This window comes from Pseudophryne corroboree, unplaced genomic scaffold, assembly GCF_028390025.1.
Source record: "Pseudophryne corroboree isolate aPseCor3 unplaced genomic scaffold, aPseCor3.hap2 scaffold_1422, whole genome shotgun sequence".
NCBI lineage: Eukaryota > Metazoa > Chordata > Amphibia > Anura > Myobatrachidae > Pseudophryne > Pseudophryne corroboree.
The window spans coordinates 74956-98079 of NW_026968049.1; the positions used below are offsets into that span (position 1 = coordinate 74956).

At 36.0% G+C, this 23124-nt stretch overlaps 6 non-coding genes across 6 annotated transcripts; all 6 read left to right on the forward strand.

Annotated features, from left to right (window-relative positions):
• Positions 1-13920: 13920 nt before the first annotated feature.
• Positions 13921-14013, forward strand: TRNAI-UAU (transfer RNA isoleucine (anticodon UAU)). The gene is given in 2 exon segments: positions 13921-13958; positions 13978-14013. It is a non-coding gene; the product is annotated as a tRNA-Ile (tRNA).
• Positions 14014-15706: 1693 nt separating this feature from the next.
• Positions 15707-15799, forward strand: TRNAI-UAU (transfer RNA isoleucine (anticodon UAU)). The gene is given in 2 exon segments: positions 15707-15744; positions 15764-15799. It is a non-coding gene; the product is annotated as a tRNA-Ile (tRNA).
• An 805-nt stretch (positions 15800-16604) lies between these two features.
• On the forward strand, positions 16605-16697 carry TRNAI-UAU (transfer RNA isoleucine (anticodon UAU)). The gene is given in 2 exon segments: positions 16605-16642; positions 16662-16697. It is a non-coding gene; the product is annotated as a tRNA-Ile (tRNA).
• A 1712-nt stretch (positions 16698-18409) lies between these two features.
• On the forward strand, positions 18410-18502 carry TRNAI-UAU (transfer RNA isoleucine (anticodon UAU)). Its single transcript is given in 2 exon segments — positions 18410-18447; positions 18467-18502. It is a non-coding gene; the product is annotated as a tRNA-Ile (tRNA).
• Positions 18503-21189: 2687 nt separating this feature from the next.
• TRNAI-UAU (transfer RNA isoleucine (anticodon UAU)) lies at positions 21190-21282 on the forward strand. The gene is given in 2 exon segments: positions 21190-21227; positions 21247-21282. It is a non-coding gene; the product is annotated as a tRNA-Ile (tRNA).
• A 795-nt stretch (positions 21283-22077) lies between these two features.
• TRNAI-UAU (transfer RNA isoleucine (anticodon UAU)) lies at positions 22078-22170 on the forward strand. The gene is given in 2 exon segments: positions 22078-22115; positions 22135-22170. It is a non-coding gene; the product is annotated as a tRNA-Ile (tRNA).
• The last annotated feature ends 954 nt before the right edge of the window (positions 22171-23124 follow it).

Below are 23124 nucleotides of genomic sequence, written 5' to 3' on the forward strand. Positions count from 1 at the left end.
TGTGGGTTTAAGTCCCGTCTGAGTTGGAAGTCATTACAGCAAGTGTCTCATCACTAGAGTTGATATTTTATCCTTGCTTCAACTGTAAAACAGTCTTGCAGTGTTTAGCTTGTAAAAAAAAGACCACAGAAGCTAAAATATGACATTAATTATGATAACATTGTTGTTGTTGTTTTTTAAACCTTTTCTATCACCGTGGACAGCATATTCAAGTGCCATCTGGCATGCATGTTCCTTTGTTGCTCATCATTCATCACCAAAAATGATTTTCTTTTTCAATTCTTATGACTGTACTGATTGTATTGAATAAAATCCACATCTAGCATAACCAATTAACGCTGCAAAGTGCTCCAGTGGCGCAATTGGTCAGCGCGCAGTACTTATAAGACAGTATCTGTTGAGCAATGAAGAGGTTGTGAGTTCAAGCCTCACCTGGAGCATCTTTGTATACTGTTTTTTTTCCTTTTCTTATGTCATTAGTCATTGATTATAAACTGCTACCTTAATATTTAATATGATATTACAAAGGATGGAAGAAAGAAAGAAAGCACACAAACATGATTGTGCATTTAAGTTGTCAGCACACATCTGCTTTGGTTCAAATGCACTGCATATCTTCCTTCAGTCAGCCAACAAAACAGCAATGGAAAAGATTAACATACTGTTGGTAAAGCAGTTGCATCAAATTGATTTTCTGCAATATAGCATGATAATCCATACTGACAGCTCTGGATAGTACCAGCACATTTCTTGCTGGACTTGGTAATGCAAAGAACACAGTAAACAGCTTCACTTTTTCCTCAAAAATAAATAATTGACTATTAAAAACCTATCAGTCTTAAATAAGGACATCAGTAAGCACCACTGGCATAATGGATAAGGCACTGTTCTCCTAAGCCAGTGGTTGTGGGTTTAAGTCCTGTCTGAGCTGGAAGTCATTACAGCAAGTGTCTCATCACTAGAGTTGATGTTTTATCCTTGCTTCAACTGTAAAACAGTCTTGCAGTGTTTAGCTTGTAAAAAATGACCACAGAAGCTAAAATATGACATTAATTATGATAACATTGTTGTTGTTGTTTTTTAAACCTTTTCTATCACCGTGGACAGCTTATTCAAGTGCCATCTGGCATGCATGTTCCTTTGTTGCTCATCATTTATCACCAAAAATGATTTTCTTTTTCAATTCTTATGACTGTACTGATTGTATTGAATAAAATCCACATCTAGCATAACCAGTTAATGCTGCAAAGTGCTCCAGTGGCGCAATTGGTCAGCACGCGGTACTTATAAGACAGTATCTGTTGAGCAATGAAGAGGTTGTGAATTCAAGCCTCACCTGGAGCATCTTTGTATACTGTTTTTTTTTCATTTTCTTATGTCATTAGTCATTGATTATAAACTGCTACCTTAATATTTATTTTGATATTACAAAGGATGGAAGTAAGAAAGAAAAAACACAAACATGATTGTGCATTTAAGTTGTCAGCACACATCTGCTTTGGTTCAAATGCACTGCATATCTTCCTTCAGTCAGCCAACAAAACAGCAATGGAAAAGATTAACATACTGTTGGTAAAGCAGTTGCATCAAATTGATTTTCTGCAATATAGCATGATAATCCATACTGAAAGCTCTGGATAGTACCAGCACATTTCTTGTTGGACTTGGTAATGCAAAGAACACAGTAAACAGCTTCACTTTTTCCTCAAAAATAAATAATTGACTATTAAAAACCTAACAGTCTTAAATAAGAACATCAGTAAGCACCACTGGCATAATGGATAAGTCACTGCCCTCCTAAGCCAGGGGGTCCAAGTCCCATATGGGGTAGAAGTCATTACAGCAAGTGTCTCATCACTAGAGTTGATATTTTATCCTTGCTTCAACTGTAAAACAGTCTTGCAGTGTTTAGCTTGTAAAAAATGACCACAGAAGCTAAAATATGACATTAATTATGATAACATTGTTGTTGTTGTTTTTTAAACCTTTTCTATCACCGTGGACAGCTTATTCAAGTGCCATCTGGCATGCATGTTCCTTTGTTGCTCATCATTTATCACCAAAAATGTTTTTCTTTTTCAATTCTTATGACTGTACTGATTGTATTGAATAAAATCCACATCTAGCATAACCAATTAATGCTGCAAAGTGCTCCAGTGGCGCAATTGGTCAGCGCGCGGTACTTATAAGATAGTATCTGTTGAGCGATGCCGAGGTTGTGAGTTCAAGCCACACCTGGAGCTTCTTTGTATACTGTTTTTTTTCCTTTTCTTATGTCATTAGTCATTGATTATAAACTGCTACCTTAATATTTAATATGATATTACAAAGGATGAAAGAAAGAAAGAAAGAAAGCACACAAACATGATTGTGCATTTAAGTTGTCAGCACACATCTGCTTTGGTTCAAATGCACTGCATATCTTCCTTCAGTCAGCCAACAAAACAGCAATGGAAAAGATTAACATACTGTTGGTAAAGCAGTTGCATCAAATTGATTTTCTGCAATATAGCATGATAATCCATACTGACAGCTCTGGATAGTACCAGCACATTTCTTGCTGGACTTGGTAATGCAAAGAACACAGTAAACAGCTTCTCTTTTTAAAAATAAATAAATAATTGACTATTAAAAACCTATCAGTCTTAAATAAGGACATCAGTAAGCACAACTGGCATAATGGATAAGGCACTGTTCTCCTAAGCCAGTGGTTATGGGTTTAAGTCCCGTCTGAGTTGGAAGTCATTACAGCAAGTGTCTCATCACTAGAGTTGATATTTTATCCTTGCTTCAACTGTAAAACAGTCTTGCAGTGTTTAGCTTGTAAAAAAAGACCACAGAAGCTAAAATATGACATTAATTATGATAACATTGTTGTTGTTGTTGTTTTTTAAACCTTTTCTATCACCGTGGACAGCTTATTCAAGTGCCATCTGGCATGCATGTTCCTTTGTTGCTCATCATTCATCACCAAAAATGATTTTCTTTTTCAATTCTTATGACTGTACTGATTGTATTGAATAAAACCCACATCTAGCATAACCAATTAACGCTGCAAAGTGCTCCAGTGGCGCAATTGGTCAGCGCGCAGTACTTATAAGACAGTATCTGTTGAGCAATTCCGAGGTTGTGAGTTCAAGCCTCACCTGGAGCATCTTTGTATACTGTTTTTTTTTCCTTTTCTTATGTCATTAGTCATTGATTATAAACTGCTACCTTAATATTTAATATGATATTACAAAGGATGGAAGAAAGAAAGAAAGCACACAAACATGATTGTGCATTTAAGTTGTCAGCACACATCTGCTTTGGTTCAAATGCACTGCATATCTTCCTTCAGTCAGCCAACAAAACAGCAATGGAAAAGATTAACATACTGTTGGTAAAGCAGTTGCATCAAATTGATTTTCTGCAATATAGCATGATAATCCATACTGACAGCTCTGGATAGTACCAGCACATTTCTTGCTGGACTTGGTAATGCAAAGAACACAGTAAACAGCTTCTCTTTTTAAAAATAAATAAATAATTGACTATTAAAAACCTATCAGTCTTAAATAAGGACATCAGTAAGCACAACTGGCATAATGGATAAGGCACTGTTCTCCTAAGCCAGTGGTTGTGGGTTTAAGTCCCGTCTGAGTTGGAAGTCATTACAGCAAGTGTCTCATCACTAGAGTTGATATTTTATCCTTGCTTCAACTGTAAAACAGTCTTGCAGTGTTTAGCTTGTAAAAAAAAGACCACAGAAGCTAAAATATGACATTAATTATGATAACATTGTTGTTGTTGTTTTTTAAACCTTTTCTATCACCGTGGACAGCATATTCAAGTGCCATCTGGCATGCATGTTCCTTTGTTGCTCATCATTCATCACCAAAAATGATTTTCTTTTTCAATTCTTATGACTGTACTGATTGTATTGAATAAAATCCACATCTAGCATAACCAATTAACGCTGCAAAGTGCTCCAGTGGCGCAATTGGTCAGCGCGCAGTACTTATAAGACAGTATCTGTTGAGCAATGAAGAGGTTGTGAGTTCAAGCCTCACCTGGAGCATCTTTGTATACTGTTTTTTTTCCTTTTCTTATGTCATTAGTCATTGATTATAAACTGCTACCTTAATATTTAATATGATATTACAAAGGATGGAAGAAAGAAAGAAAGCACACAAACATGATTGTGCATTTAAGTTGTCAGCACACATCTGCTTTGGTTCAAATGCACTGCATATCTTCCTTCAGTCAGCCAACAAAACAGCAATGGAAAAGATTAACATACTGTTGGTAAAGCAGTTGCATCAAATTGATTTTCTGCAATATAGCATGATAATCCATACTGACAGCTCTGGATAGTACCAGCACATTTCTTGCTGGACTTGGTAATGCAAAGAACACAGTAAACAGCTTCACTTTTTCCTCAAAAATAAATAATTGACTATTAAAAACCTATCAGTCTTAAATAAGGACATCAGTAAGCACCACTGGCATAATGGATAAGGCACTGTTCTCCTAAGCCAGTGGTTGTGGGTTTAAGTCCTGTCTGAGCTGGAAGTCATTACAGCAAGTGTCTCATCACTAGAGTTGATGTTTTATCCTTGCTTCAACTGTAAAACAGTCTTGCAGTGTTTAGCTTGTAAAAAATGACCACAGAAGCTAAAATATGACATTAATTATGATAACATTGTTGTTGTTGTTTTTTAAACCTTTTCTATCACCGTGGACAGCTTATTCAAGTGCCATCTGGCATGCATGTTCCTTTGTTGCTCATCATTTATCACCAAAAATGATTTTCTTTTTCAATTCTTATGACTGTACTGATTGTATTGAATAAAATCCACATCTAGCATAACCAGTTAATGCTGCAAAGTGCTCCAGTGGCGCAATTGGTCAGCACGCGGTACTTATAAGACAGTATCTGTTGAGCAATGAAGAGGTTGTGAATTCAAGCCTCACCTGGAGCATCTTTGTATACTGTTTTTTTTTTCATTTTCTTATGTCATTAGTCATTGATTATAAACTGCTACCTTAATATTTATTTTGATATTACAAAGGATGGAAGTAAGAAAGAAAAAACACAAACATGATTGTGCATTTAAGTTGTCAGCACACATCTGCTTTGGTTCAAATGCACTGCATATCTTCCTTCAGTCAGCCAACAAAACAGCAATGGAAAAGATTAACATACTGTTGGTAAAGCAGTTGCATCAAATTGATTTTCTGCAATATAGCATGATAATCCATACTGAAAGCTCTGGATAGTACCAGCACATTTCTTGTTGGACTTGGTAATGCAAAGAACACAGTAAACAGCTTCACTTTTTCCTCAAAAATAAATAATTGACTATTAAAAACCTAACAGTCTTAAATAAGAACATCAGTAAGCACCACTGGCATAATGGATAAGTCACTGCCCTCCTAAGCCAGGGGGTCCAAGTCCCATATGGGGTGGAAGTCATTACAGCAAGTGTCTCATCACTAGAGTTGATATTTTATCCTTGCTTCAACTGTAAAACAGTCTTGCAGTGTTTAGCTTGTAAAAAATGACCACAGAAGCTAAAATATGACATTAATTATGATAACATTGTTGTTGTTGTTTTTTAAACCTTTTCTATCACCGTGGACAGCTTATTCAAGTGCCATCTGGCATGCATGTTCCTTTGTTGCTCATCATTTATCACCAAAAATGTTTTTCTTTTTCAATTCTTATGACTGTACTGATTGTATTGAATAAAATCCACATCTAGCATAACCAATTAATGCTGCAAAGTGCTCCAGTGGCGCAATTGGTCAGCGCGCGGTACTTATAAGATAGTATCTGTTGAGCGATGCCGAGGTTGTGAGTTCAAGCCACACCTGGAGCTTCTTTGTATACTGTTTTTTTTCCTTTTCTTATGTCATTAGTCATTGATTATAAACTGCTACCTTAATATTTAATATGATATTACAAAGGATGAAAGAAAGAAAGAAAGAAAGCACACAAACATGATTGTGCATTTAAGTTGTCAGCACACATCTGCTTTGGTTCAAATGCACTGCATATCTTCCTTCAGTCAGCCAACAAAACAGCAATGGAAAAGATTAACATACTGTTGGTAAAGCAGTTGCATCAAATTGATTTTCTGCAATATAGCATGATAATCCATACTGACAGCTCTGGATAGTACCAGCACATTTCTTGCTGGACTTGGTAATGCAAAGAACACAGTAAACAGCTTCTCTTTTTAAAAATAAATAAATAATTGACTATTAAAAACCTATCAGTCTTAAATAAGGACATCAGTAAGCACAACTGGCATAATGGATAAGGCACTGTTCTCCTAAGCCAGTGGTTATGGGTTTAAGTCCCGTCTGAGTTGGAAGTCATTACAGCAAGTGTCTCATCACTAGAGTTGATATTTTATCCTTGCTTCAACTGTAAAACAGTCTTGCAGTGTTTAGCTTGTAAAAAAAGACCACAGAAGCTAAAATATGACATTAATTATGATAACATTGTTGTTGTTGTTGTTTTTTAAACCTTTTCTATCACCGTGGACAGCTTATTCAAGTGCCATCTGGCATGCATGTTCCTTTGTTGCTCATCATTCATCACCAAAAATGATTTTCTTTTTCAATTCTTATGACTGTACTGATTGTATTGAATAAAACCCACATCTAGCATAACCAATTAACGCTGCAAAGTGCTCCAGTGGCGCAATTGGTCAGCGCGCAGTACTTATAAGACAGTTTCTGTTGAGCAATTCCGAGGTTGTGAGTTCAAGCCTCACCTGGAGCATCTTTGTATACTGTTTTTTTTTCCTTTTCTTATGTCATTAGTCATTGATTATAAACTGCTACCTTAATATTTAATATGATATTACAAAGGATGGAAGAAAGAAAGAAAGCACACAAACATGATTGTGCATTTAAGTTGTCAGCACACATCTGCTTTGGTTCAAATGCACTGCATATCTTCCTTCAGTCAGCCAACAAAACAGCAATGGAAAAGATTAACATACTGTTGGTAAAGCAGTTGCATCAAATTGATTTTCTGCAATATAGCATGATAATCCATACTGACAGCTCTGGATAGTACCAGCACATTTCTTGCTGGACTTGGTAATGCAAAGAACACAGTAAACAGCTTCTCTTTTTAAAAATAAATAAATAATTGACTATTAAAAACCTATCAGTCTTAAATAAGGACATCAGTAAGCACAACTGGCATAATGGATAAGGCACTGTTCTCCTAAGCCAGTGGTTGTGGGTTTAAGTCCCGTCTGAGTTGGAAGTCATTACAGCAAGTGTCTCATCACTAGAGTTGATATTTTATCCTTGCTTCAACTGTAAAACAGTCTTGCAGTGTTTAGCTTGTAAAAAAAAGACCACAGAAGCTAAAATATGACATTAATTATGATAACATTGTTGTTGTTGTTTTTTAAACCTTTTCTATCACCGTGGACAGCATATTCAAGTGCCATCTGGCATGCATGTTCCTTTGTTGCTCATCATTCATCACCAAAAATGATTTTCTTTTTCAATTCTTATGACTGTACTGATTGTATTGAATAAAATCCACATCTAGCATAACCAATTAACGCTGCAAAGTGCTCCAGTGGTGCAATTGGTCAGCGCGCAGTACTTATAAGACAGTATCTGTTGAGCAATGAAGAGGTTGTGAGTTCAAGCCTCACCTGGAGCATCTTTGTATACTGTTTTTTTTCCTTTTCTTATGTCATTAGTCATTGATTATAAACTGCTACCTTAATATTTAATATGATATTACAAAGGATGGAAGAAAGAAAGAAAGCACACAAACATGATTGTGCATTTAAGTTGTCAGCACACATCTGCTTTGGTTCAAATGCACTGCATATCTTCCTTCAGTCAGCCAACAAAACAGCAATGGAAAAGATTAACATACTGTTGGTAAAGCAGTTGCATCAAATTGATTTTCTGCAATATAGCATGATAATCCATACTGACAGCTCTGGATAGTACCAGCACATTTCTTGCTGGACTTGGTAATGCAAAGAACACAGTAAACAGCTTCACTTTTTCCTCAAAAATAAATAATTGACTATTAAAAACCTATCAGTCTTAAATAAGGACATCAGTAAGCACCACTGGCATAATGGATAAGGCACTGTTCTCCTAAGCCAGTGGTTGTGGGTTTAAGTCCTGTCTGAGCTGGAAGTCATTACAGCAAGTGTCTCATCACTAGAGTTGATGTTTTATCCTTGCTTCAACTGTAAAACAGTCTTGCAGTGTTTAGCTTGTAAAAAATGACCACAGAAGCTAAAATATGACATTAATTATGATAACATTGTTGTTGTTGTTGTTTTTTAAACCTTTTCTATCACCGTGGACAGCTTATTCAAGTGCCATCTGGCATGCATGTTCCTTTGTTGCTCATCATTTATCACCAAAAATGATTTTCTTTTTCAATTCTTATGACTGTACTGATTGTATTGAATAAAATCCACATCTAGCATAACCAGTTAATGCTGCAAAGTGCTCCAGTGGCGCAATTGGTCAGCACGCGGTACTTATAAGACAGTATCTGTTGAGCAATGAAGAGGTTGTGAATTCAAGCCTCACCTGGAGCATCTTTGTATACTGTTTTTTTTTCATTTTCTTATGTCATTAGTCATTGATTATAAACTGCTACCTTAATATTTATTTTGATATTACAAAGGATGGAAGTAAGAAAGAAAAAACACAAACATGATTGTGCATTTAAGTTGTCAGCACACATCTGCTTTGGTTCAAATGCACTGCATATCTTCCTTCAGTCAGCCAACAAAACAGCAATGGAAAAGATTAACATACTGTTGGTAAAGCAGTTGCATCAAATTGATTTTCTGCAATATAGCATGATAATCCATACTGAAAGCTCTGGATAGTACCAGCACATTTCTTGTTGGACTTGGTAATGCAAAGAACACAGTAAACAGCTTCACTTTTTCCTCAAAAATAAATAATTGACTATTAAAAACCTAACAGTCTTAAATAAGAACATCAGTAAGCACCACTGGCATAATGGATAAGTCACTGCCCTCCTAAGCCAGGGGGTCCAAGTCCCATATGGGGTGGAAGTCATTACAGCAAGTGTCTCATCACTAGAGTTGATATTTTATCCTTGCTTCAACTGTAAAACAGTCTTGCAGTGTTTAGCTTGTAAAAAATGACCACAGAAGCTAAAATATGACATTAATTATGATAACATTGTTGTTGTTGTTTTTTAAACCTTTTCTATCACCGTGGACAGCTTATTCAAGTGCCATCTGGCATGCATGTTCCTTTGTTGCTCATCATTTATCACCAAAAATGTTTTTCTTTTTCAATTCTTATGACTGTACTGATTGTATTGAATAAAATCCACATCTAGCATAACCAATTAATGCTGCAAAGTGCTCCAGTGGCGCAATTGGTCAGCGCGCGGTACTTATAAGATAGTATCTGTTGAGCGATGCCGAGGTTGTGAGTTCAAGCCACACCTGGAGCTTCTTTGTATACTGTTTTTTTTCCTTTTCTTATGTCATTAGTCATTGATTATAAACTGCTACCTTAATATTTAATATGATATTACAAAGGATGAAAGAAAGAAAGAAAGAAAGCACACAAACATGATTGTGCATTTAAGTTGTCAGCACACATCTGCTTTGGTTCAAATGCACTGCATATCTTCCTTCAGTCAGCCAACAAAACAGCAATGGAAAAGATTAACATACTGTTGGTAAAGCAGTTGCATCAAATTGATTTTCTGCAATATAGCATGATAATCCATACTGACAGCTCTGGATAGTACCAGCACATTTCTTGCTGGACTTGGTAATGCAAAGAACACAGTAAACAGCTTCTCTTTTTAAAAATAAATAAATAATTGACTATTAAAAACCTATCAGTCTTAAATAAGGACATCAGTAAGCACAACTGGCATAATGGATAAGGCACTGTTCTCCTAAGCCAGTGGTTGTGGGTTTAAGTCCCGTCTGAGTTGGAAGTCATTACAGCAAGTGTCTCATCACTAGAGTTGATATTTTATCCTTGCTTCAACTGTAAAACAGTCTTGCAGTGTTTAGCTTGTAAAAAAAAGACCACAGAAGCTAAAATATGACATTAATTATGATAACATTGTTGTTGTTGTTTTTTAAACCTTTTCTATCACCGTGGACAGCATATTCAAGTGCCATCTGGCATGCATGTTCCTTTGTTGCTCATCATTCATCACCAAAAATGATTTTCTTTTTCAATTCTTATGACTGTACTGATTGTATTGAATAAAATCCACATCTAGCATAACCAATTAACGCTGCAAAGTGCTCCAGTGGCGCAATTGGTCAGCGCGCAGTACTTATAAGACAGTATCTGTTGAGCAATGAAGAGGTTGTGAGTTCAAGCCTCACCTGGAGCATCTTTGTATACTGTTTTTTTTCCTTTTCTTATGTCATTAGTCATTGATTATAAACTGCTACCTTAATATTTAATATGATATTACAAAGGATGGAAGAAAGAAAGAAAGCACACAAACATGATTGTGCATTTAAGTTGTCAGCACACATCTGCTTTGGTTCAAATGCACTGCATATCTTCCTTCAGTCAGCCAACAAAACAGCAATGGAAAAGATTAACATACTGTTGGTAAAGCAGTTGCATCAAATTGATTTTCTGCAATATAGCATGATAATCCATACTGACAGCTCTGGATAGTACCAGCACATTTCTTGCTGGACTTGGTAATGCAAAGAACACAGTAAACAGCTTCACTTTTTCCTCAAAAATAAATAATTGACTATTAAAAACCTATCAGTCTTAAATAAGGACATCAGTAAGCACCACTGGCATAATGGATAAGGCACTGTTCTCCTAAGCCAGTGGTTGTGGGTTTAAGTCCTGTCTGAGCTGGAAGTCATTACAGCAAGTGTCTCATCACTAGAGTTGATGTTTTATCCTTGCTTCAACTGTAAAACAGTCTTGCAGTGTTTAGCTTGTAAAAAATGACCACAGAAGCTAAAATATGACATTAATTATGATAACATTGTTGTTGTTGTTGTTTTTTAAACCTTTTCTATCACCGTGGACAGCTTATTCAAGTGCCATCTGGCATGCATGTTCCTTTGTTGCTCATCATTTATCACCAAAAATGATTTTCTTTTTCAATTCTTATGACTGTACTGATTGTATTGAATAAAATCCACATCTAGCATAACCAGTTAATGCTGCAAAGTGCTCCAGTGGCGCAATTGGTCAGCACGCGGTACTTATAAGACAGTATCTGTTGAGCAATGAAGAGGTTGTGAATTCAAGCCTCACCTGGAGCATCTTTGTATACTGTTTTTTTTTCATTTTCTTATGTCATTAGTCATTGATTATAAACTGCTACCTTAATATTTATTTTGATATTACAAAGGATGGAAGTAAGAAAGAAAAAACACAAACATGATTGTGCATTTAAGTTGTCAGCACACATCTGCTTTGGTTCAAATGCACTGCATATCTTCCTTCAGTCAGCCAACAAAACAGCAATGGAAAAGATTAACATACTGTTGGTAAAGCAGTTGCATCAAATTGATTTTCTGCAATATAGCATGATAATCCATACTGAAAGCTCTGGATAGTACCAGCACATTTCTTGTTGGACTTGGTAATGCAAAGAACACAGTAAACAGCTTCACTTTTTCCTCAAAAATAAATAATTGACTATTAAAAACCTAACAGTCTTAAATAAGAACATCAGTAAGCACCACTGGCATAATGGATAAGTCACTGCCCTCCTAAGCCAGGGGGTCCAAGTCCCATATGGGGTGGAAGTCATTACAGCAAGTGTCTCATCACTAGAGTTGATATTTTATCCTTGCTTCAACTGTAAAACAGTCTTGCAGTGTTTAGCTTGTAAAAAATGACCACAGAAGCTAAAATATGACATTAATTATGATAACATTGTTGTTGTTGTTTTTTAAACCTTTTCTATCACCGTGGACAGCTTATTCAAGTGCCATCTGGCATGCATGTTCCTTTGTTGCTCATCATTTATCACCAAAAATGTTTTTCTTTTTCAATTCTTATGACTGTACTGATTGTATTGAATAAAATCCACATCTAGCATAACCAATTAATGCTGCAAAGTGCTCCAGTGGCGCAATTGGTCAGCGCGCGGTACTTATAAGATAGTATCTGTTGAGCGATGCCGAGGTTGTGAGTTCAAGCCACACCTGGAGCTTCTTTGTATACTATTTTTTCCTTTTCTTATGTCATTAGTCATTGATTATAAACTGCTACCTTAATATTTAATATGATATTACAAAGGATGAAAGAAAGAAAGAAAGAAAGCACACAAACATGATTGTGCATTTAAGTTGTCAGCACACATCTGCTTTGGTTCAAATGCACTGCATATCTTCCTTCAGTCAGCCAACAAAACAGCAATGGAAAAGATTAACATACTGTTGGTAAAGCAGTTGCATCAAATTGATTTTCTGCAATATAGCATGATAATCCATACTGACAGCTCTGGATAGTACCAGCACATTTCTTGCTGGACTTGGTAATGCAAAGAACACAGTAAACAGCTTCTCTTTTTAAAAATAAATAAATAATTGACTATTAAAAACCTATCAGTCTTAAATAAGGACATCAGTAAGCACAACTGGCATAATGGATAAGGCACTGTTCTCCTAAGCCAGTGGTTATGGGTTTAAGTCCCGTCTGAGTTGGAAGTCATTACAGCAAGTGTCTCATCACTAGAGTTGATATTTTATCCTTGCTTCAACTGTAAAACAGTCTTGCAGTGTTTAGCTTGTAAAAAAAGACCACAGAAGCTAAAATATGACATTAATTATGATAACATTGTTGTTGTTGTTGTTTTTTAAACCTTTTCTATCACCGTGGACAGCTTATTCAAGTGCCATCTGGCATGCATGTTCCTTTGTTGCTCATCATTCATCACCAAAAATGATTTTCTTTTTCAATTCTTATGACTGTACTGATTGTATTGAATAAAACCCACATCTAGCATAACCAATTAACGCTGCAAAGTGCTCCAGTGGCGCAATTGGTCAGCGCGCAGTACTTATAAGACAGTATCTGTTGAGCAATTCCGAGGTTGTGAGTTCAAGCCTCACCTGGAGCATCTTTGTATACTGTTTTTTTTTCCTTTTCTTATGTCATTAGTCATTGATTATAAACTGCTACCTTAATATTTAATATGATATTACAAAGGATGGAAGAAAGAAAGAAAGCACACAAACATGATTGTGCATTTAAGTTGTCAGCACACATCTGCTTTGGTTCAAATGCACTGCATATCTTCCTTCAGTCAGCCAACAAAACAGCAATGGAAAAGATTAACATACTGTTGGTAAAGCAGTTGCATCAAATTGATTTTCTGCAATATAGCATGATAATCCATACTGACAGCTCTGGATAGTACCAGCACATTTCTTGCTGGACTTGGTAATGCAAAGAACACAGTAAACAGCTTCACTTTTTCCTCAAAAATAAATAATTGACTATTAAAAACCTATCAGTCTTAAATAAGGACATCAGTAAGCACCACTGGCATAATGGATAAGGCACTGTTCTCCTAAGCCAGTGGTTGTGGGTTTAAGTCCCGTCTGAGCTGGAAGTCATTACAGCAAGTGTCTCATCACTAGAGTTGATATTTTATCCTTGCTTCAACTGTAAAACAGTCTTGCAGTGTTTAGCTTGTAAAAAATGACCACAGAAGCTAAAATATGACATTAATTATGATAACATTGTTGTTGTTGTTTAAGCCTTTTCTATCACCGTGGACAGCTTATTCAAGTGCCATCTGGCATGCATGTTCCTTTGTTGCTCATCATTCATCACCAACAATGATTTTCTTTTTCAATTCTTATGACTGTACTGATTGTATTGAATAAAATCCACATCTATCATAACCAATTAATGCTGCAAAGTGCTCCAGTGGCGCAATTGGTCAGCGCGCGGTACTTATAAGACAGTTTCTGTTGAGCAATGCCGAAGTTGTGAGTTCAAGCCTCACCTGGAGCATCTTTTTATACTGTTTTTTTTCCTTTTCTTATGTCATTAGTCATTGATTATAAACTGCTACCTTAATATTTAATATGATATTTCAAAGGATGGAAGAAAGAAAGAAAAAACACAAACATGATTGTGCATTTAAGTTGTCAGCACACATCTGCTTTGGTTCAAATGCACTGCATATCTTCCTTCAGTCAGCCAACAAAACAGCAATGGAAAAGATTAACATACTGTTGGTAAAGCAGTTGCATCAAATTGATTTTCTGCAATATAGCATGATAATCCATACTGACAGCTCTGGATAGTACCAGCACATTTCTTGCTGGACTTGGTAATGCAAAGAACACAGTAAACAGCTTCACTTTTTCATCAAAAATAAATAATTGACTATTAAAAAAATAACAGTCTTAAATAAGAACATCAGTAAGCACCACTGGCATAATGGATAAGTCACTGCCCTCCTAAGCCACGGGGTCCAAGTCCCATATAAGGTGGAAGTCATTACAGCAAGTGTCTCATCACTAGAGTTGATATTTTATCCTTGCTTCAACTGTAAAACAGTCTTGCAGTGTTTAGCTTGTAAAAAATGACCACAGAAGCTAAAATATGACATTAATTATGATAACATTGTTGTTGTTGTTTTTTAAACCTTTTCTATCACCGTGGACAGCTTATTCAAGTGCCATCTGGCATGCATGTTCCTTTGTTGCTCATCATTTATCACCAAAAATGATTTTCTTTTTAAATTCTTATGACTGTACTGATTGTATTGAATAAAATCCACATCTAGCATAACCAATTAATGCTGCAAAGTGCTCCAGTGGCGCAATTGGTCAGCGCGCGGTACTTATAAAACAGTATCTGTTGAGCGATGCCGAGGTTCAAGCCTCACCTGGAGCATCTTTGTATACTGTTTTTTTTTCCTTTTCTTATGTCATTAGTCATTGATTATAAACTGCTACCTTAATATTTAATATGATATTACAAAGGATGGAAGAAAGAAAGAAAAAACACAAACATGATTGTGCATTTAAGTTGTCAGCACACATCTGCTTTGGTTAAAATGCACTGCATATCTTCCTTCAGGCAGCCAACAAAACAGCAATGAAAAAGATTAACATACTGTTGGTAAAGCAGTTGCATCAAATTGATTTTCTGCAATATAGCATGATAATCCATAATGAAAGCTCTGGATAGTACCAGCACATTTCTTGTTGGACTTGGTAATGCAAAGAACACAGTAAACAGCTTCACTTTTTCCTCAAAAATAAATAATTGACTATTAAAACCTATCAGTCTTAAATAAGAACATCAGTAAGCACCACTGGCATAATGGATAAGTCACTGCCCTCCTAAGCCAGGGGGTCCAAGTCCCATATGGGGTGGAAGTCATTACAGCAAGTGTCTCATCACTAGAGTTGATATTTTATCCTTGCTTCAACTGTAAAACAGTCTTGCAGTGTTTAGCTTATAAAAAATGACCACAGAAGCTAAAATATGACATTAATTATGATAACATTGTTGTTGTTGTTTAAGCCTTTTCTATCACCGTGGACAGCTTATTCAAGTGCCATCTGGCATGCATGTTCCTTTGTTGCTCATCATTCATCACCAACAATGAATTTCTTTTTCAATTCTTATGACTGTACTGATTGTATTGAATAAAATCCACATCTAGCATAACCAATTAATGCTGCAAAGTGCTCCAGTGGCGCAATTGGTCAGCGCGCGGTACTTATAAGACAGTTTCTGTTGAGCAATGCCGAAGTTGTGAGTTCAAGCCTCACCTGGAGCATCTTTTTATACTGTTTTTTTTCCTTTTCTTATGTCATTAGTCATTGATTATAAACTGCTACCTTAATATTTAATATGATATTTCAAAGGATGGAAGAAAGAAAGAAAAAACACAAACATGATTGTGCATTTAAGTTGTCAGCACACATCTGCTTTGGTTCAAATGCACTGCATATCTTCCTTCAGTCAGCCAACAAAACAGCAATGGAAAAGATTAACATACTGTTGGTAAAGCAGTTGCATCAAATTGATTTTCTGCAATATAGCATGATAATCCATACTGACAGCTCTGGATAGTACCAGCACATTTCTTGCTGGACTTGGTAATGCAAAGAACACAGTAAACAGCTTCACTTTTTCATCAAAAATAAATAATTGACTATTAAAAAAATAACAGTCTTAAATAAGAACATCAGTAAGCACCACTGGCATAATGGATAAGTCACTGCCCTCCTAAGCCACGGGGTCCAAGTCCCATATAAGGTGGAAGTCATTACAGCAAGTGTCTCATCACTAGAGTTGATATTTTATCCTTCCTTCAACTGTAAAACAGTCTTGCAGTGTTTAGCTTGTAAAAAATGACCACAGAAGCTAAAATATGACATTAATTATGATAACATTGTTGTTGTTGTTTTTTAAACCTTTTCTATCACCGTGGACAGCTTATTCAAGTGCCATCTGGCATGCATGTTCCTTTGTTGCTCATCATTTATCACCAAAAATGATTTTCTTTTTCAATTCTTATGACTGTACTGATTGTATTGAATAAAATCCACATCTAGCATAACCAATTAATGCTGCAAAGTGCTCCAGTGGCGCAATTGGTCAGCACACGGTACTTATAAGACAGTATCTGTTGAGCGATGCCGAGGTTGTGAGTTCAAGCCTCACCTGGAGCATCTTTGTATACTGTTTTTTTTTTCCTTTTCTTATGTCATTAGTCATTGATTATAAACTGCTACCTTAATATTTAATATGATATTACAAAGGATGGAAGAAAGAAAGAAAAAACACAAACATGATTGTGCATTTAAGTTGTCAGCACACATCTGCTTTGGTTCAAATGCACTGCATATCTTCCTTCAGTCAGCCAACAAAACAGCAATGGAAAAGATTAACATACTGTTGGTAAAGCAGTTGCATCAAATTGATTTTCTGCAATATAGCATGATAATCCATACTGACAGCTCTGGATAGTACCAGCACATTTCTTGCTGGACTTGGTAATGCAAAGAACACAGTAAACAGCTTCACTTTTTCCTCAAAAATAAATAATTGACTATTAAAAACATAAAAGTCTTAAATAAGAACACCAGTAAGCACCACTGGCATAATGGATAAGTCACTGCCCTCCTAAGCCAGGGGGTCCAAGTCCCATATGGGGTGGAAGTCATTACAGCAAGTTTCTCATCACTAGAGTTGATATTTTATCCTTGCTTCAACTGTAAAACAGTCTTGCAGTGTTTAGCTTGTAAAAAATGACCACAGAGCTAAAATATGACATTAATTATGATAACATTGTTGTTGTTGTTTTTTAAACCTTTTCTATCACCGTGGACAGCTTATTCAAGTGCCGTCTGGCATGCATGTTCCTTTGTTGCTCATCATTCATCACCAAAAATGATTTTCTTTTTCAATTCTTATGACTGTACTGATTGTATTGAATAAAATCCACATCTAGCATAACCAATTAATGTTGCAAAGTGCTCCAGTGGCACAATTGGTCAGCGCGCGGTACTTATAAGACAGTATCTGTTGAGCAATGTCGAGGTTGTGAGTTCAAGCCTCACCAGGAGCATCTTTGTATACTGTTTTTTTTTCCTTTTCTTATGTCATTAGTCATTGATTATAAACTGCTACCTTAATATTTAATATGATATTACAAAGGATGGAAGAAAGAAAGAAATAACACAAACATGATTGTGCATTTAAGTTGTCAGCACACATCTGCTTTGGTTCAAATGCACTGCATATCTTTCTTCAGTCAGCCAACAAAACAGCAATGGAAAAGATTAACATACTGTTGGTAAAGCAGTTGCATCAAATTGATTTTCTGCAATATAGCATGATAATCCATACTGACAGCTCTGGATAGTACCAGCACATTTCTTGCTGGACTTGGTAATGCAAAGAACACAGTAAACAGCTTCACTTTTTCCTCAAAAATAAATAATTGACTATTAAAAACCTAACAGTCTTAAATAAGAACATCAGTAAGCACCACTGGCATAATGGGTAAGGCACTGTTCTCCTAAGCCAGTGGTTGTGGGTTTAAGTCCCGTCTGAGTTGGAAATCATTACAGCAAGTTTTTCATCACTAGAGTTGATATTTTATCCTTGCTTCAACTGTAAAACAGTCTTGCAGTGTTTAGCTTGTAAAAAATGACCACAGAAGCTAAAATATGACATTAATTATGATAACATTGTTGTTGCTTTTTTTTTAAACCTTTTCTATCACCGTGGACAGCTTATTCAAGTGCCATCTGGCATGCATGTTCCTTTGTTTCTCATCATTTATCACCAAAAATGATTTTCTTTTTCAATTCTTATGACTGTACTGATTGTATTGAATAAAATCCACATCTAGCATAACCAACGAATGCTGCAAAGTGCTCCAGTGGCGCAATTGGTCAGCGCACGGTACTTATAAGACAGTATCTGTTGAGCAATGCCGAGGTTGTGAGTTCAAGCCTCACTTGGAGCATCTTTGTATACTGTATTTTTTTCCTTTTCTTATGTCATTAGTCATTGATTATAAACTGCTACCTTAGTATTTAATATGATATTACAAAGGTTGGAAGAAAGAAAGAAAAAACACAAACATGATTGTGCATTTAAGTTGTCAGCACACATCTGCTTTGGTTCAAATGCACTGCATATCTTCCTTCAGTCAGCCAACAAAACAGCAATGGAAAAGATTAACATACTGTTGGTAAAGCAGTTGCATCAAATTGATTTTCTGCAATATAGCATGATAATCCATACTGACAGCTCTGGATAGTACCAGCACATTTCTTGCTGGACTTGGCAATGCAAAGAACACAGTAAACAGCTTAACTTTTCTTCAAAAATAAATAATTGACTATTAAAAACCTATCAGTCTTAAATAAGGACATCAGTAAGCACCACTGGCATAATGGATAAGGCACTGTTCTCCTAAGCCAGTCGTTGTGGGTTTAAGTCCCTTCTGAGTTGGAAGTCATTACAGCAAGTGGCATCATGGATAAGTCACTGCCCTCCTAAGCCACGGGGTCCAAGTCCCATATGGGGTGGAAGTCATTACAGCAAGTGTCTCATCACTAGAGTTGATATTTTATCCTTGCTTCAACTGTAAAACCTTCTTGCAGTGTTTAGCTTGTAAAACATGACCACAGAAGCTAAAATATGACATTAATTATGATAACATTGTTGTTGTTGTTTTTTAAACCTTTTCTATCACCGTGGACAGCTTATTCAAGTGCCATCTGGCATGCATGTTCCTTTGTTGCTCATCATTCATCACCAAAAATGATTTTCTTTTTCAATTCTTATGACTGTACTAATTGTATTGAATAAAATCCACATCTAGCATAACCAATTAATGCTGCAAAGTGCTCAAGTGGTGCAATTGGTCAGTGCACGTTATTTATAAGACAGTATCTGTTGAGCAATGCAGAGGTTGTGAGTTCAAGCCTCACCTGGAGCATCTTTGTATACTGCTTTTTTTCCTTTTCTTATGTCATTAGTCATTTATTATAAACTGCTACCTTAATATTTAATATGATATTACAAAGGATGGAAGAAAGAAAGAAAAAACACAAACATGATTGTGCATTTAAGTTGTCAGCACACATCTGCTTTGGTTCAAATGCACTGCATATCTTCCTTCAGTCAGCCAACAAAACAGCAATGGAAAAGATTACTGTTGGTAAAGCAGTTGCATCAAATAGATTTTCTGCAATATAGCATGATAATCCATACTGACAGCTCTGGATAGTACCAGCACATTTCTTGCTGGACTTGGTAATGCAAAGAACACAGTAAACAGCTTCACTTTTTCCTCAAAAATAAATAATTGACTATTAAAAATCTAACAGTCTTAAATAAGAACATCAGTAAGCACCACTGGCATAATGAATAAGTCACTGCCCTCCTAAGCCAGGGGGTCCAAGTCCCATATGGGGTGGAAGTCTTTACAGCAAGTGTCTCATCACTAGAGTTGATATTTTATCCTTGCTTCAACTGTAAAACAGTCTTGCAGTGTTTAGCTTGTAAAAAATGACCACAGAGCTAAAATATGACATTAATTATGATAACATTGTTGTTGTTGTTGTTTTTTAAACCTTTTCTATCACCGTGGACAGCTTATTCAAGTGCCATCTGGCATGCATGTTCCTTTGTTGCTCATCATTCATCACCAAAAATGATTTTCTTTTTCAATTCTTATGACTGTACTAATTGTATTGAATAAAATCCACATCTAGCATAACCAATTAATGCTGCAAAGTGCTCCAGTGGTGCAATTGGTCAGCGCACGTTATTTATAAGACAGTATCTGTTGAGCAATGCTGAGGTTGTGAGTTCAAGCCTCACCTGGAGCATCTTTGTATACTGCTTTTTTTCCTTTTCTTATGTCATTAGTCATTGATTATAAACTGCTACCTTAATATTTAATATGATATTACAAAGGATGGAAGAAAGAAAGAAAAAACACAAACATGATTGTGCATTTAAGTTGTCAGCACACATCTGCTTTGGTTCAAATGCACTGCATATCTTCCTTCAGTCAGCCAACAAAACAGCAATGGAAAAGATTAACATACTGTTGGTAAAGCAGTTGCATCAAATTGATTTTCTGCAATATAGCATGATAATCCATACTGACAGCTCTGGATAGTACCAGCACATTTCTTGCTGGACTTGGTAATGCAAAGAACACAGTAAACAGCTTCACTTTTTCATCAAAAATAAATAATTGACTATTAAAAACCTATCAGTCTTAAATAAGGACATCAGTAAGCACCACTGGCATAATGGATAAGGCACTGTTCTCCTAAGCCAGTGGTTGTGAATTTAAGTCCCGTCTCAGTTGGAAGTCATTACAGCAAGTGTCTCATCACTAGAGTTGATATTTTATCCTTGCTTCAACTGTAAAACAGTCTTGCAGTGTTTAGCTTGTAAAAAATGACCACAGAAGCAAAAATATGACATTAATTATGATAACATTGTTGTTGTTGTTTTTTAAACCTTTTCTATCACCGTGGACAGCTTATTCAAGTGCCATCTGGCATGCATGTTCCTTTGTTGCTCATCATTTATCACCAAAAATGATTTTCTTTTTCAATTCTTATGACTGTACTGATTGTATTGAATAAAATCCACATCTAGCATAACCAACTAATGCTGCAAAGTGCTCCAGTGGCGCAATTGGTCAGCGCACGGTTCTTATAAGACAGAATCTGTTGAGCAATGCCGAGGTTGTGAGTTCAAGCCTCACCTGGAGCATATTGTATTTTTTTCCTTTTCTTATGTCATTAGTCATTGATTATAAACTGCTACCTTAATATTTAATATGATATTACAAAGGATGGAAGAAAGAAAGAAAAAACACAAACATGATTGTGCATTTAAGTTGTCAGCACACATCTGCTTTGGTTCAAATGCACTGCATATCTTCCTTCATTCAGCCAACAAAACAGCAATGAAAAAGATTAACATACTGTTGGTAAAGCAGTTGCATCAAATTGATTTTCTGCAATATAGCATGATAATCCATACTGAAAGCTCTGGATAGTACCAGCACATTTCTTGTTGGACTTGGTAATGCAAAGAACACAGTAAACAGCTTCACTTTTTCCTCAAAAATAAATAATTGACTATTAAAAACCTAACAGTCTTAAATAAGAACATCAGTAAGCACCACTGGCATAATGGATAAGTCACTGCCCTCCTAAGCCAGGGGGTCCAAGTCCCATATGGGGTGGAAGTCATTACAACAAGTGTCTCATCACCAGAGTTGATATTTTATCCTTGCTTCAACTGTAAAACCGTCTTGCAGTGTTTAGCTTATAAAAAATGACCACAGAAGCTAAAATATGACATTAATTATGATAACATTGTTGTTGTTTTTTAAACCTTTTCTATCACCGTGGACAGCTTATTCAAGTGCCATCTGGGATGCATGTTCCTTTGTTGCTCATCATTCATCACCAACAATGATTTTCTTTTTCAATTCTTATGACTGTACTGATTGTATTGAATAAAATCCACATCTAGCATAACCAATAAAACCTGCAAAGTGTTCCAGTGGCGCAATTGGTCAGCGCGCGGTACTTATAAGACAGTATCTGTTGAGCAATGCCGAGGTTGTGAGTTCAAGCCTCACCTGGAGCATCTTTGTATACTATTTTTTTTCCTTTTCTTATGTCATTAGTCATTGATTATAAACTGGTAGCCTTAATATTTAATATGATATGACCACAGAAGCTAAAATATGACATTAATTATGATAACATTGTTGTTGTTGTTTTTTAAACCTTTTCTATCACCGTGGACAGCTTATTCAAGTGCCATCTGGCATGCATGTTCCTTTGTTGCTCCTCATTCATCACCAAAAATGATTTTCTTTTTCAATTCTTATGACTGTACTTATTGTATTGAATAAAATCCACATCTAGCATAACCAATTAATCCTGCAAAGTGCTAAAGTGGCGCAATTGGTCAGCGCGCGGTACTTATAAGACAGTATCTGTTGAGCAATGCCGAGGTTGTGAGTTCAAGCCTCACCTGGAGCATCTTTGTATACTGTTTTTTTTTTCCTTTTCTTATGTCATTAGTAATTGATTATAAACTGCTACCTTAATATTTAATATGATATTACAAAGGATGGAAGAAAGAAAGAAAAAACACAAACATGATTGTGCATTTAAGTTGTCAGCACACATCTGCTTTGGTTCAAATGCACTGCATATCTTCCTTCAGTCAGCCAACAAAACAGCAATGGAAAAGATTAACATACTGTTGGTAAAGCAGTTGCATCAAATTGATTTTCTGCAATATAGCATGATAATCCATACTGACAGCTCTGGATAGTACCAGCACATTTCTTGCTGGACTTGGCAATTCAAAGAACACAGTATACAGCTTAACTTTTCTTCAAAAATAAATAATTGACTATTAAAAACCTATCAGTCTTAAATAAGGACATCAGTAAGCACCACTGGCATAATGGATAAGGCACTGTTCTCTTAAGCCAGTCGTTGTGGGTTTAAGTCCCATATGAGTTGGAAGTCATTACAGCAAGTGGCATAATGGATAAGTCACTGCCCTCCTAAGCCACGGGGTCCA